We start from the raw sequence: 15,429 nt of genomic DNA, 5'->3' as shown, positions 1-15,429 counted from the left end.
GAGACATGCGTTAAAAAAAAGAGAAAGCAGAAAAAGTATTGCAGGTAGGAAAGAAAGTGATTTTAAGAATGCAGGCAAAGTTTCTTAAGCTTCTATGGGGGGAGCAGTGAGGAACTTGTGTGTGTGTCACACACAAATATCTAGGCACACTTTATAAGTTAGGGAGGTAATGAAATCAGGTCTGTGGAGGTACTATGGGCAGGTAAGTGTCCAAAAGTATAAAGAAAAAAGTAGTTTTAATACAGGATGGTGGTGATGTTCTTCGTGTTTCACTTTTGCAGTCATCACACTTGGATTATCTGCCTGCAGGTAGCCCTCAGTCGGCCCGAATACCAGAGTCTTGGGATTTCTGCGTCAGATGCTGTTGCCCCTTCCATGACGTCAGGCTGTCAGGGGTATAAAACATGCAGCCAATGCCATTACATCAGCCTTTTTTGCCGCGTGGGAGCCCGAAGCAGAAGCAGTTCGCAAGTGCCAGTCGGCCGCTACCTGAAATTTTCGTTTTTCGAGTTTCAAAACCTGAAGTCTTCTAAAGCTAAGTACCCCGTTGGGAATCCTTTTTTCTTGCTCTAACTGATGTCAGAAAAAGTTAACAATTGTCTTGCCTGTGGAAAGCAAATACCTCACAGAGATAGTCATCTGTTTAGGCCCAGGCCACAATGTTCCTCGCTGTCGGTTTTGTGCCTTGTTTAATGCCAGAACTATTCGTCATCGGGCTATCTTTGTTGGTAAATTCTTTCGCTCTTGTTCTCCATATTCTGAAATGGCTTCAATAAGCCATCCGACTACCGATCTTCCAAAAAAATGTAAGGATAAAGACAGAGACCACATAAGTCCAAAACTGCCGACGACCCTTCCATTAAGCTAGTCGCCCGTCTGCTGGTACTCAGTAAGGTGCCTTCATAAGCCCCTGATAACCACTAATACAGATTCACAGGCCTCTGCTGAGACCCATTCTGAGTACAGTATGCAGCAAGATGCTTCGACTATGGAACCTGCGGATGTCTCTACCTTGGATGTGTCCGGAGCCGCTGTTTAGATGCTGGCTTCTGAGGGTGTATTCCGACCTTCCGATGTTCATATTAAACCAACAACTTTGTTTTTGACTAAAACTACTGAGTTTCTCAGGCCTAGAATTCGCACTACGTCTAGAAAATTGACGACCAAAGCGCATAATCAAACTCCCATGCCACAGAAACAAATGCTTAGAATGGCTGAAGACCTTATAACTTTAATTAGGGGAAGCCAGCCTTACCCCTCTAAAAGACAAAGAATTGATTTTCCTTCTGATTCTACTGACCATGAATCTGATGATTATAATCCCTCTGATTACCAGGACATACCCTTATCTACTTATGAGGATTCAGATGCAGAGGATTCCATTCCCTCTGCCTCCCCCCCAGAGGACATTTCTTTTGGTGAAACCTTGCATACCTTAAGAGAGCATTTCCGCTGGGAATGCCAGGACTACCCTCGGTCCAAAAAGATACTCCGAGAATTTTTAGACTTGCCTGAGCACAGGCCTCTAGCTATACACCCTGCCCTGGATATTGTAGATGATGTCTTCATGGAATCCAGTCTTACTCCTGATACTTTACCACCAGCTCCTAGAAAGCCTCACAAGTACCACAGAGTACCTGACTCTCATAAATTTCTCTCTAAAAATCCCACTGTGGATCCAGAGAGCATTTCCCAGGGACCTAAATGCATTATGGCTACTACAGCCAAAAACCCTATCCCTTCGGACAGGGATTCTAGAGTTTGACAGATGGGGTAAGAAGGTATATACCTCTGCAACTCTTGCCATCAGGGCTTTGAATTGCCAGTTTCACATGTTGAAGTATCAGCAGCATATTATGGAACTAATTAAACAAAACATGTTGTTGCTTCCAGACTGTACCAGAAAATAGAGTTACAAAAGTTAATGCATTCTGCAAACCAAGTTAGTCAACATACTTTGCAGTGTGGCTTTGATGCCTTAGAAGCATCATGCAGGGCTTCTGTCACTGGGTCTGTACTGAGAAGGCATGCTTGGCTTTAGGAACAGATCTTGCCAGACCATGTCAAAGCAAAATTACTAGATGCTCTATTAAGCCAGGAACGTTTGGTTGGCACAAAAGCAGAAGTTGTTCTTAAAAAGATGGAGAAAAAGCTAAATCTATGCAAACTGATAAATATTTCTTACAGGTGCAGCCACCTACATTCAGTAGGCATTGGCCATCTAAAAACTGGTCCTTTCCAGTTCCTCCCAGGCCTTCTCAACCCAAACCCAGGAGCAACAGTCCACCAAGACTACAGTCTCAGTGTATGCAGAGATGTAAACAATGGAGTGCTCCCTCCTCAAAAACAGGAAGTGGTAAGCCACCCCCTTATGGAAAAAGTTCACAATGACTTGTCTGTCATCCTTCCCAGCCATGCCCAAGTACTCGCACCCCTAGGAGGAAAACTTGCCCTGCATGCAAAAAAATGGATGACCATTGCTCAGGACAGATGTGTCCTAAACATTGTATCCCAGTGATACAGATTCTATGTCCACTCACTGCCAACCCCAAGCGGGTTGCCAGATCTTCCTCCAAACCAGTGGCGCAGAGGCTCAAAAGCAAGTACTTTCACTTCTCAGTATCAGGGCTGTTCAGCCTGTTCCAATACAGCAAAGGGGACAGGGTTTCTAATCCAGACTGTTCCTGGTGCCCAGAAAAGAGAACTCTTGGCGCTCTATCCTGGATTTGTCAATTCTTAACACCTTCCTGGTGGTCCCAAAATTCAAAATGCTTACACTGCAACAGTTTCTTTCTATGCTAGCCAAGGATGCCTGGCTAATCACCCTAGACTTAAAAGAAGCTTATCTGCACATCCCATGAGGGAATCTTTCAGGAAAGATCTACGTTTCAGGGAACGTTTCAGGGCAGGCTGTATGCACTATCAGTTCTCTGCACTTCCCTTTGGCGTATCTACTGCGCCCAGGGTATTCACAAAGTGCCTGGCTCCAGCCATTGCATACTGCAGGCAGAGAAAAATTCAAATTTATCCATACTTGGATGACTGCCTGATTCAGGTGGACAGTCAGGAATTGCTGCTTCAGGACCTGGCATTTGTAAAGAGACTCCTAACTTCTCTGGGGTACACCATCAACAAAAAGAAATCACAACTGGTGCCCAACCAAAAGATTGTATTCCTGGGAGTAAGCTTGAACACAACTTCCCAGATGGCATTCCTCACTCCAGAAAAACAGGTTTATTTGACAAACTACTTCAAACTAATGGCCACCAAAACCAAGCTATCTGCAAGACAAGTACTGCAAGCCCTAGGGTTCATGGCCTCATGCATTCTACTAATTCCATATGCAAGACTGCATATGAGGAAACTTCAGTGGTACTTAAAGTCCCTGGTGTCAACATTCTCAGGACCTGGAAACACTGAATCTGAAGTAGTTAATTTCATTTGATCATCAGCCTGTGGTTTCGGATCAGATACAGATCCGAGCTCCAAGCTCTTCCCCCTTACCCATACTACACTGCAACCTCCTTCCAATCCCCAGATCTTGTTTGCCGCAGCTTCGCCAAGACGAGATCCCTGAGTTTCAGTCAGGTAAAGTGGGATTTTTCATCTAAATTTTGCTGTGTGTGTCTGTGTGTGTGTGTGGATTTAGCTTTTTTCCCTTGTTTACCCTACTGGTTACCACAAAAAAAAAAAAAAAAAAAAAGAAGAAAGTTTAAAGTTGTAAACTTTTTCCGTAGTGTAGGCCTCCCCTTCCTGCCCTTGGTGTGTGTGTGTGTGTGTGTGTGTGTGTGTGTGTGTGTGTGTGTGTGTGTGTGTGTGTGTGTGTGTGTGTGTGTGTGTGTGCGCGCGTGCGTGCATTTGGCTAGTTAGCCTTGATTAGTGTAGGGTGGCTCTGTCGGAATCTCAAAAGCCGACCTTTTCAAAATGCACAGTGCGTGTCCATAAACTGTCGCCGGCCAATGGTCACACTCTGTGCATGATGTGTTTTGGGGCTCCCCACCTTACTTTGGGCTGCAAGATCTATACAGACTTCAACCCTTGGGTCCTGCAGGATCGCAGGTCCAAGCTGATTCTGGCTGGTGATCTTCAAGCAGAACCAGTGACTTCTTCCTCTTTTTCAGCCACAGCTGTGGCTGTACAAGCTGCTGGCCCTCCTCCCCTGTCCGGGGCTCGCACCCCCTCTTCAAAACAGGACGATAGAGAGGCCTGGAAAGAGAAGCATAAAGAGAAGGATAGAGAAAGAGACAAGGAGAGGAGTTGCAAGAGACAAGCGGACTCTGATCCATCGCCCCCCCCCCTTGCTAAAGTAGTGTCCAGACCTGAAAAAGGTGCTAGGCCATCTTCCCCTCAGCTCTGTTCTCCAAGATTCTCCCCGGAGGAGGAGGCTCATCTTGCTTCAAGGTTGTCCTCGCATCGGCCCTCCCGGCTGTTGTTGGCATCCTCCAGATCCACGAGGAGCCTCTCTGAAGCGGACATGGACCTGGATGATAAGGTTCTTTCAGACTGAATTGCAGATGGGAGTGTTGCTGACTCCCCCTCTCACCAGAGCGGGGAGTTCGGCTCCGATGTTCACTCCAATAGCTTCTTCCCTGATCCATCCCCGGGTTTCGGAGTCCCTGGATCCGAGGAGCCCCCAGAGTCAGGGGTTCGGCACCAGTGGTTCCTCCAACTTCGACGCCGGCCATGCCCTAGAGTCTTTTGGATCCTATGTCTGATCTGAGCTCTCAGAGCCGAGATCTGGGTGTCGGATACGAGGTGATGAGTGCGTCATTGGCTCTGTTGTGGTTGGGGCATACCACCCCTCTGGGTCAGACTGTTCCGGGCTCGGCTCCAATCCCCTCATCAGATTTGAGGGGCAGGGCTACTTGTTCCACTAGTTTCAGGGAAGCCGGTTCCCCTTGGGCCTTCGTTGTGGAGAGGGCACTCTTAGTAGGATCGAGACCCATCTCTCTTTCCTCTGAGTCTGCCCCTGCTCCCTCACAGTTGAGTATGTCTTCTGTCATCCAGTCCTCTCAGGGGACAGCCTGTGTCTGATACGCCCCAGATGGTTCCCCTCAAGGAATACGAAACTGTGAGCCCTCCGCGGAGAGCCCCCCCCCAGGAGGGTCATCGCAAATGCCAGTGCAAGAGAAGGCACATGGACCCCCCCCCCCCCCCCGAGTCCCTCACTGAGGATACCAACTTGGAGGAAGGGGAAGTCTCCCCCAGATCACCCCCCGAAGACATCTCCTTCGGAGACCTAATGGAAATTTTCCGCCAGAGGGGGGCTGGTCCGCCCAAAAGCCTTCCTCTGAGTCGGTATTTCTGGAGATGTTCGCAGGCCCATCTACCTCTTGGGTGTCCCACCCGGCTGATCCTCTGGTGGACTTCATTACCACCAGAGCTTGGAAGGAACTGGACACTGTAGAGCCAATACCAAAATGGTCAGATAGTGTTGAGCCCTCCTACTGACAAGCCCACATGGAGTAAGGGTTACCCAGTTGATGCCATGGTGGTCCATCCTCTGGACAAGGAGTCTAGGGCAATGGATTGTCTTGGAAAGTGGATGTTTGCTTAAGCTACCTTTACCATAAGGGCGCTGATCTATATGGCCCACGTGATTAGAATTCAGCACAACCTTGTGAAAGAGTATGAAGAGTCACCCCCGGAGTCCATTTCTGCCGAGGATAAATGGTCATTCTCTGCTCGTATGGCTACAAGGGCGGGAGACTTAAACCTTGACACGGTTATTAATAGGACGTGCTGGAGGGACAGATTCATCACCCAGAGACTCCTTATGCTGTGGAACAAAATCCCGGTACATGTGAGGCAGAGCACCTCGCTGGCTTTGTTCAAGAGAAATCTTGACCAATGGATGGGAGATCGCAGATATACCCCAGGGATTATCTCAGTGTCACTGCTTGACAGAGGCACAGCAAAATAATGGGCATAGTATCCTCCAAACTAAAGGGGTGGCGAAAGCCACAAAACTCTGGCTAGGCTTATAAATGCCCTTGGGCAGATAGCCTAGTATGAACCTATGAACCTATTTGTTAACAAATACGTCCATGCGTTTACTCTCTCACGCCACCGAGGGAGCCGCCAGGACTGTCGGGTCCGGTATTGCCATGGGTCATCATACCTGGCTCTGGCTTTGAGATTTTTCAGAACCTTTCAAGGTGTCCTTTGTGAATGTCCCTTCTGACGGTTTAACCCTGTTCAGGAAGACCGTCCGAGACATGCTAGTCCAGAGTGAGAAGGACGGGAAGACGCTGTCGGACATCGGGATCCGCTTCTGCAACCCTCAAAGGTCCTTCTCCAGGAACCAGCGGGGGCAGAAGATGTTGTGGTTCTAGAAGTCTCAGCATTCCCGGAATGCTCCAGTCTCCTTTTCCCCTAGAGGCAGAGGGGGACAAGGTGGACACCGGCCCAGAGGCAGAGGGGGGACTGAAGAACTTCGGGTCACGGGAACTTTTTTCAGATCGACCTGCGCAGCAGCCCTGAGAGGTTGCCCGACTGCTCCACTCTGAAGACAGTTGGGGGGGGGGCATTTTTCAAGGCACCTAGCTCAATGGGAGTCCATAACATTAGATCGCTGAAGTGCTTCGAATAATATCCGGAGGTTATTCCATTCCCTTCATAAACAGTCCCTTATCCACAAGGCACCTCCCAGACGTCCCACCCACTCAAAGGGATGCGGCAGCTTTGGAAATAGAAAAGTTGCTAGGCAAAAGAGCAATCCAGCCGGTGCCCCCCAGACCACTCAGGATCAGGCATCTATCCCAGGTTCTTTTTTTGTGCCAAAAAAGATGGGGGACTTGAGGCCGATTCTCGACCTGTCCATGATGAACCTGTCCGTTGCCAAGGAGAAGATCAGGATGGTCATATTACAATCCATTCTGCAGTTCTTGCAGGAGGAAGACTGGATGTGCTCGGTAGGCCTCAAGAATGCATACTACCATATCCTGATGGACAGGTGATAGGAGCCAGTCACTATCAGTTCAGGGTCGTACCCTTCGGTCTCACCACAGCCCCCGGGGTGTTTACCAAGGTCATGGCAGTTGTAGAGGCCCACCTGAGGCTTCAGGGCATTCAGGTCTTCCTGGACGATTGGCTCCTCACTGCCCTGTGCTAGCCAGAAATTCCTTTCTTCAGTTGTCGAACCTGCTGGGTATTACAGTAAACCTCACGAAGTCCTCTCTTCAGCCTGTTCAGATTCTGGACTTCATAGGGGCAAGAATAGATTCTCTTCAAGTCAGGATATTTTTGACCCAAGACAGACTTCGGAACCTGACCCTTCATGTCTTGGCACTTCTTCAGACTACTTCACCCCCAGCAGAGTTGGTCCTGAGAGCCCTAGGGTCCGTGGCAGCAGCTATAAATCTGGTTCCTTGTGCACGTCTGCATGTGAGTGTTACAGTGGACGTTACAAGTTCAATGGTCTCTGTTATATCAGCTCCTAGACTTCCCGATTCCTCTAAGCAAAGTGTGCAAAACTTCTCTCGTGGTGGCTTCAATCCCAGGATCTGCGAGGATGGCGTCCCTTTGTTACGCCTCCACCCCAAGCCACGGTGACCACAGATGCCTCCCGTCTGGGGGGGGCATTGCTCGTGCAGGACTGTCCAAGACATGTGGACCCCAAACTAGACCTTTCTGCATATCAATGTTCTAGAGATGAGAGCAGTCCTTTTAGCGTTGCAGGTCCTTTATGCTTCTCTCCCTGTGGGAACTATTGCGATTCAGTTAGACAATATGTCAGTGGTTTGGTATATCAACAAACAGGAGGGAACCAGGTCCTGTCCACTTTGTCGAGAGGCCATGAGAGTGTGGGAATGGGCGATCTCCACCAACCGTTTACTGAAGCAATGCACATCCCAGGTCGGTGCAACATTTTGGTGGACAAACTGAGCAGGACTATCCTTTTTCCTTACGAGCGGTCTCTGAACCCTTATGTAGCTGAACAGATCTTCCTGAAGTGGGGTCAGCCTTGTTGCGATTTCTTCGCATCGCGGTCCAACGCAAAGTGCAGCAAGTTTTTCGCTTTGATTCCCCACGGGAGGAAACCCCCAGAGACACTCTTGTCCATGCTTGGTCACCTGGTCTTCTTTAAGCGCCCCCCCCCCCGCTTCCTCTCATGACAAAATTCTTATAGAAAGCTCCGCAGTTGGGGAGCAGGATTATCCTCATAGCCCCATTTTGGCCTTGTCAGATTTGGTTTCCCTGCCTATGATCTCACCTAGTAGCTCTGCCCTGGATATTGGATCCCATTCCAGATCTCATTCATCATCCCTCTGGAATTCCTCCACCGAATCTGGACATCCTCAAGCTTACTGCTTGGTTCTCCAGTTCTATTAATTGCCAGGACTCTTGGTCTCTCTTCCCCTGTTAAGTCCATTCTGATGGTGGCACACAAGCCCTCTACCAGGAAGGTGTACCGTAGTCAGTGGAAGCATTTTTCCATTTGGGCTTCTCAGAGAGATTTGCACCCTTTTACCACTTCTGTTCCAGCAGTGTTAGATTTTTTTGTCTCAAAATTTCCAGCAGGGGGCCAGCTCTTCCACAGTGAAAGTCCAGCTGGCAGCTATATCTCATTTTCATGAAGGAGAAAATTCAGGTTCTCTAGCTGCTGCCAGAATTTGTAAGACCTTTATCAAAGGTACTTTTTTTTTTACTGAGACCTCCTATTAAGCATCCTTCTCCTCCGTGGGATTTGACCTTGGTTCTCCAGGCCTTAGTTGCGCCTCCATTCGAACCAGCAGCATCAGTTGATTTGAAATTCTTGTCGTGGAAGACAGCTTTCCTGGTGACTATCACTTTGGCCAGAAGAGTGTCTGAGCTTCAAGCCTTATGTATGAAACCCTCATACCTAGTTTTTCATAAGGATAGTGTCTCTCAGGACTAACCCTTCTTTCCTTCCTAAAGTTGCTTCAGAGTCAAACATTAATCAGTCTGTTAATCTCCCAGTATTTTTCCCTAACTTTCAAAATAAAGGGGAATACAAATTTCATTTGCTAGACGTTCACAGACAGTTACGCTTTTACTTACATAGGTCTAAACCCTTCAGTAAGTCTGATCAGCTTTTTGTTTCCTTTGCTAAACCTTTTTTGGGGAAACCAGTTTCAAAGGTGACTCTTGCAAGACTGATCTCTTTGTATTTTACAGGCATACAAGGAACATGGATTACCAGAACCAGCCAGGGTTCATGCTCATTCTACTTGTTCTATGGCTACTTCTGCTGCATTTTGGTCCAGAGTTTCCCTGGATGGCATTTGCTCAGCAGCTACCTGGGCTTCCTCTCACACTTTTATTACTCATTATAAGCTGGCTTCGGTGTCTAGAGGAAGGGCTTCTTTTGGTTCTGCAATGCTCTGGAATATCCTTCCTTAAGGGCCTCCCAAGAATTTTGGTAGCTGGGGACTCTGTTCCACAGGTTGATGATCAAATGAAGTTAACTACTTCAGATAAAGAAGTTATGTACTCACCATAACGTTCCATCTGAGTAGTTGGATTTCATTTGTCAGCAACCTTCCCTTCCTCCTTCCCCCTGACCTTGGTGGTTTATGTCTGTGTCTCAGGCTGAGTGTCCTGGGTCTGTTGAGCCTAGTTTATGTATTCTGGTCAGGTTTTTTGTCTCTTAGGTTGTTTTGTGTTACGCAGTGAGTGGCAAACTCGATCTGAGGATTGGAAGGAGGTTGCAGTGTAGTATGGGTAAGGGGGAGGAGCCTGGAGCTCAGCTCTTTAGCTTGGTAAGTTGCCGGCTCGGATCCGTATCGGATCCGAAACCCACAGGTTGCTGACAAATGAAGTCTTAACTACTCAGATGGTACTTTATGGTGAGTACATAACTTTTTTCCTATCATTCCTTGTCTAAGGGCAGAGTTCCTTTGGTGGGCAGAGGCATGCAGCCACAACAAGGGACTATGACTGAACCCCTCACCACCCAAACCTGACAACAGATGCATCAGACTATGCATTGGGGGGTCACAAATTGCAGACAAATGCATTCAAGGCAAATGGAGCCCAGGACAAATTCCTCTGCATATCAGTCAAAAAGAAATGTTGGCTGTAAAGAATACTCTGACAGCCTTCATATAGCTTATCCTTCCAGGACAACTCCTGATAGACGACACAACAGTTATGTGGTACATAAACAAGCAGGGGGGAACTCATTCCTACCCACTCTGCAGGTTAGCCATGGCCCTGTGGAGCACAGCCTTGAGCAACCAAGTGCACCTGCAAGCTCAATTCCTGCCAGGCAAGCAGAATTCACTGGCAGACGACTTGAGCAGAATTCTACTGGACCCACACAAGTGGAAACTGTTAACCATCTCATTCAAACTTCTAACCCACAGGTGGGGGACACCAGAGGTGGACCTCTCTGCCTCCCCCCAAAACCATCAATTGCGCACATTTTGCACCAGAAATCTTCACAGCAAAGATGGAAAGTGGATGTCCTATCCTTTTCATGGGAAAGCCTCAAAATTTATGCCTTTTCCCCTCTGCCCCTCTTCTATATTATTTTTGGAGCCAGTCTCAAGGAAAGGACACAGCCATACCCACCTTACCTCATATCCTAGACTACCTAGCAGAGCTGCTCGACAGAGGGCTATCCTTCTCATCAGTTAAGATTCATGCCTCTGCCATCTCATTACAATACTGAGCCACCTCTCTTTTCTCACCCTCTCATCAAACAGTTCCTGAGAGGAGCTAACAATTTAAGGCCCCCGAGGAGAGCTCCCACCCCTGCCTGGGACCTCCTCTTTGTACTAGAGAAGCTCACACTTCCCCCTTTTGAGCCTGCTGCTGCAGCAGAGTTAACATTTCTCTCTTGGGAAACAGCCGTGCATCTAGCCGTCACTTCAGCAAGAAGAGTGTCTAAATTACAGGCACTAATGGCTGTGGAACCCTTCATTATTTTCCATGCTGACAGGGTTTCCCTCAGGACTAACCCATCATTTATTTCCAAGGTGGTATCCAGTGTGGCTTTAAGCTAGTCCAGCCATTTACCAACCCTTTCCCTAATCCTCAGAATAAAAGGGAAAGGATCCTACACTCCTTGGACTTGCACAGACAGCTCAGGTTCTACCTTGACAGGACTAAACCTTTCAGAAAATCTGACCAGCTGCTAGTCAGCTTTGCTACAGGGGCAGAGTGCAAGGCCATTTCATAGCAAACCATTTCCAAATGGATAGCACACTGCATCCATTTTCTGCTACAGACACCATGGAAAACCTACCCCATATGGGATCAGAACTCATTCCACTAGGGCTACCTCTACCTTTACAGTATTTCTCAGGGGAGTCCCTACCAGGGATATCCTGGAAGCTGCAACCTGGAGTTCTGTACACACCTTCACCAAGCATTACCACTTGCCTATCTTTTCTATATCCAGAGCTGGATTTGCCACAGCAGTCTTACAAGGCCTGCTAGCCAGCCCTAATACTTCTTGACTGCCTCCACCCTTCCTCAGCTTTGGGAATTAACCCAAGTGTGATGACTGCAACAGTAAAACACGAAGAACATAGTACAGTTGTGTACACTACCATAAATGTAGATGTTAGTGTAGTCACTGTTGCAGTCCTGGTTACCCTCCCTCCAGCCCCCTGACTTTTCTATACTTTTTACCTATTCTCTTTTTGGCCATATGTTATGGCAGTGGTATTTACTTTTTACTGGAGGTGTTCCACACCATGTAATTGCTTCCTATTTTGGAGGCTCCTGACATCTGGGGCAAGAAAAACTGATGTAATGGTGTCAGCTGCATGATGTTCTTTGTGTTTCACTGTTGCAGTCATTACAATTGGGTTATCCTGCTGGCAGGCTACCCTCAGTCGGCCTGAATTCCAAAGTTTAGGTCCGGCGTCGGTTGCCGTCGCCTCTTCCCTAACGTCAGTGTGCCAGTGGTATAAAAGATGCAGCTGACACCATTTTCTTCAGTCTTTCTTGCCGCGTGGTGCCTGAAGCAAAAGCAGTTTGCAAGTGCCGGTCGGCCGACTCCTGAGATTTTCGTGTTCGAATTTCAGATCCGAAGTCTTCACTAAAAGCTAAGTACCCTGTTGGGGAAACTTTTTTCTTGCTCCAGACCGATGTCAGAAAAAGTTAATCTTCTTTCTTGTGGGAAGCAAATACCTCATAAGGACATTCATTCCTACTGTATTCCTTGCCTAGGCCTTGACCACGACGTTGCTTATTGTCGGTTTTGTGCTAGATTTAACCAACGCACTATTCGGCGTCGGTACGATTTTGCATTTCACTATTTTGGCAGAAGATTTAACTATACAATGTCGTTGGATAGCCATCCGACTACCGGAATTCACAAGAAACGCAAAGAAAAGGACAGGTATCCAAGGTCCAAAACAGACTAGGCTTCTTCTAAGCCAGTTGCTGTTTCGCCGGTTCTCAGTGAGGCGCATTCGTGGCCGCTGACGACTGCTACTTTAGACTCGCAGCCTGCTACCGACACCCACGTGGAGTCGAGCAGGCCGCTGGAAGCTCAAGGTATTGGACCTTCGGAAACTATTCCCTCAGATGGGTCCGGAGCCGCTGAGCATGCATCGGCTTCTGAGGGTCTTTTCAGACCTACTCAATTATATGTTAAAATGACTTCAGCTTCAAAGGCAAATACTAAAGCACCTTTAAAGACAAAGTAAGTACAACAGCCTCATGGACAGGCCTCCATGCCTAAAAAAACAGATGCTCAAAATGGCCGAAGACTTAATTACTTTGATCAGGGGTTCCCATCCCCCTCCTGTTAAGAGGCCTAGGCAAGAGACAGAATATGAATTTTCAGATCAGGTTTCCATTTCATCTGATTCCTCTTCTGATCAGGAATACTCTCTTTCTCCCTATGAGGATTCTGATGCTGAAGAATCTATCCCTTCAGCCTCTCCTCCTGAGGATTATTTTTTTGGGGAAGCTGGGAAGCTTTACATACCATGAGGGAGCATTTCCACTGGGAGAGCCAAGATTATTCAGAATCTAATAAAAGGCTCAGGGACTTCCTTTTACTACCACAACACAGGCCCCTAGCTATTCCACCTGTGTTAGACATTGTAGATGATGTATTTTCAGAGTCAAGTCCGACCCTTGACTCCTTACCTCCAGCTGCTGTTAAGCCAGACAGGTACTACAGGGTTCCTGACTCTCATAAATTCCTTTTCAAAAACCCTGCTGCTGACCCAGAAACTATCTCTCAGGGTCCCAAAGGGGTCAAGGCTTCCACTGCAAAAAACCCTACTCTCTCTGTCAGGAATTCTAGGGCACTGGACGGATGGGGAAAAAAGATTTACACTTCTGCTACCTTGGCTATAAGGGCTTTAAATTGTCAGTTTCATATGCTCAAATATCAGCAATATATTATGTCACTGCTTAAACAGAAAATGTTGATAAATTCTGAATGTACAGAAAACAAAGAAATGCATGATTTATTGCATGCAGCTCAACAAGTTGGAAAGCATACTTTGCAATGTGGTTTTGATTCTCTGGAGGCCTCCTGCAGGGCCGCAGTTACAGGTTCTGTCATTAGGAGGCATGCTTGGTTAAAGGAACAAACTCTACCTGCTCATGTTAAAGCAAAATTATTCGATGCTCCAATAGCATGATGCTTTGTTTGGTGTTAAAGCAGAAGAGGTGTTAAAGAAAATGGAGGACAAAGCTAAATCTATGCAAACAGTCAAGGATTTCTTACAGGTACAGCCTCCCAAGATTTAGCAGACACTGGCCTACAAAGAATTGGTCCTTTCCATTGTCAGACAGGCCACAAAGGGGCAGGTACAGACACCCTAGAGGCAGATCCCTGCCCCAAGGTTCATACAGGGCTAAACAATGGGGTGTTTCTACCTCCAAAACTGGAGAAGACAAATCACAGCCATACAGGAAACAGTCCCAATGACTTCCCCCTGCCTGCGCCAAGCACGTATCTTCTGGCAGCACCTTTAGGGGGATAACTAGCACTTTTTTCACAAAATTGGCACATAATAACCCAGGACAAATGGGTCTTAAGGTGTCACAAGGCCACAAGTTTCACTTCCATATCCTGCCAAGGGCAAACGGTTGGCCAGACCTGCCAAAACATCAATGGGCAGAGGCACAAAAACAAGTCTCATCCCTCAGGGACATGAGGGCCTTTCAACAAGTACCAGAGAAAGAGCAGGGACAAGGATTTTATTCAAGACTGTTCTTGGTACCCAGAAAGGACAAAGCCTGGAGACTAGTACTGGACCTATCTATTCTAAACACATATCTGGATATTCCAAAATTCCAAATGTTGACTCTACAGCTGCTTCTGTCCATGTTGGGCATGAAGGCTTGGCTTGTGACTTTAGATCTAAAAGAGGCATACCTGCATTTCCCAATCAGACAAACATGCAGAAGATACCCCAGATTCAAAGCTGGCTCAATGCACTATCTATTCTCTGCACTGCCCTTTGGCTTGTCTACTGCGCCCAGGGTCTTCACAAAGTGCCTGGAACCAGTAATTGCATACTGCAGACAAAGAGGAATACAAATATATCCTTACTTGGACGATGCCTCATTCAAGCAGAGAACAAGGACATTCTACTACAGCATCTGGCGTTTGTAAAGAGATAACTACCATGCCTAGGGTACACAGTCAACGAACAGAAATCAAAACTAGTACCCTCTCAAGAGCTAATATTCCTGGGTGCAAGCTTAAATACAACTGCCCAGATGGCTTCTCTCACGCCAGACAAACAAAGGCAACTGACTACCTATTTCAAACTGTTGGCAACAAAGGCCCAGTTATCTGCAAGAAAAATTCTGCAGGCTTTGGACTTCATGGCATCCTGCATTCTACTAATTACATATGCAAAACTGCATATGAGGAAACTTCAGTGGTACCTAAAAAGTGTTTGGACTCGCATTGCCACAGCCTGGAAACAATAGTTACTCTCATTCCCTGCCTGCAACAGGAGTTTCGATGGTGGGCGAAGGCGTGTCACCAGAACAAGGGACAGCCATTCACTCTACCCCCAGCCACACAGACTTTAACAACGGATGCATCAGATTGTGCCTGGGGAGCCCACATGGCAGGAAGATTTATTCAAGGCACATGGTCCGCAAACCAAATGCATCTACATATCAATCAAAAAGAGATGCTAGCTGTTCAAAATGCCCTGACAGCCTTCAAGGACCTACTTCATCCAGGACAACAACTGATAAAGACAGAGACAGTGTCATGGTCATGTGGTATATAAACAAGCAGGGAGGCACTCATTCTTACCCCCTTTGCAGACTAGCCATGACTTTGTGGGACACAGCATTGACTTACCAAGTACATCTGCAGGCACAGTTCCTGCCAGAAAAGATAAATACTCAGGCAGACGAACTAAGCAGAAACCTTATGGATCCCCACGAGTGGAAATTGGATCCACAAGTCTTCAGCGTGGTAACAAGGAAATGGGGATGCCCGGACATAGATCTATTTGCCTC

The 15,429-nt window shown here is 47.3% G+C and overlaps 1 protein-coding gene across 1 annotated transcript in view; it reads left to right on the top strand.

Annotated features, from left to right (window-relative positions):
- The window catches only part of APEH (acylaminoacyl-peptide hydrolase), a 2,062,145-nt gene that overhangs the window by 213,004 nt on the left and 1,833,712 nt on the right, over positions 1 to 15,429 (top strand). The window lies entirely within an intron of this gene.

This window comes from Protopterus annectens, chromosome 7.part0 (genome assembly GCF_019279795.1).
Source record: "Protopterus annectens isolate FY-2018-M chromosome 7.part0, PAN1.0, whole genome shotgun sequence".
Lineage (NCBI taxonomy): Eukaryota > Metazoa > Chordata > Ceratodontiformes > Protopteridae > Protopterus > Protopterus annectens.
This window is presented reverse-complemented; position numbering and strand designations above follow the sequence as displayed.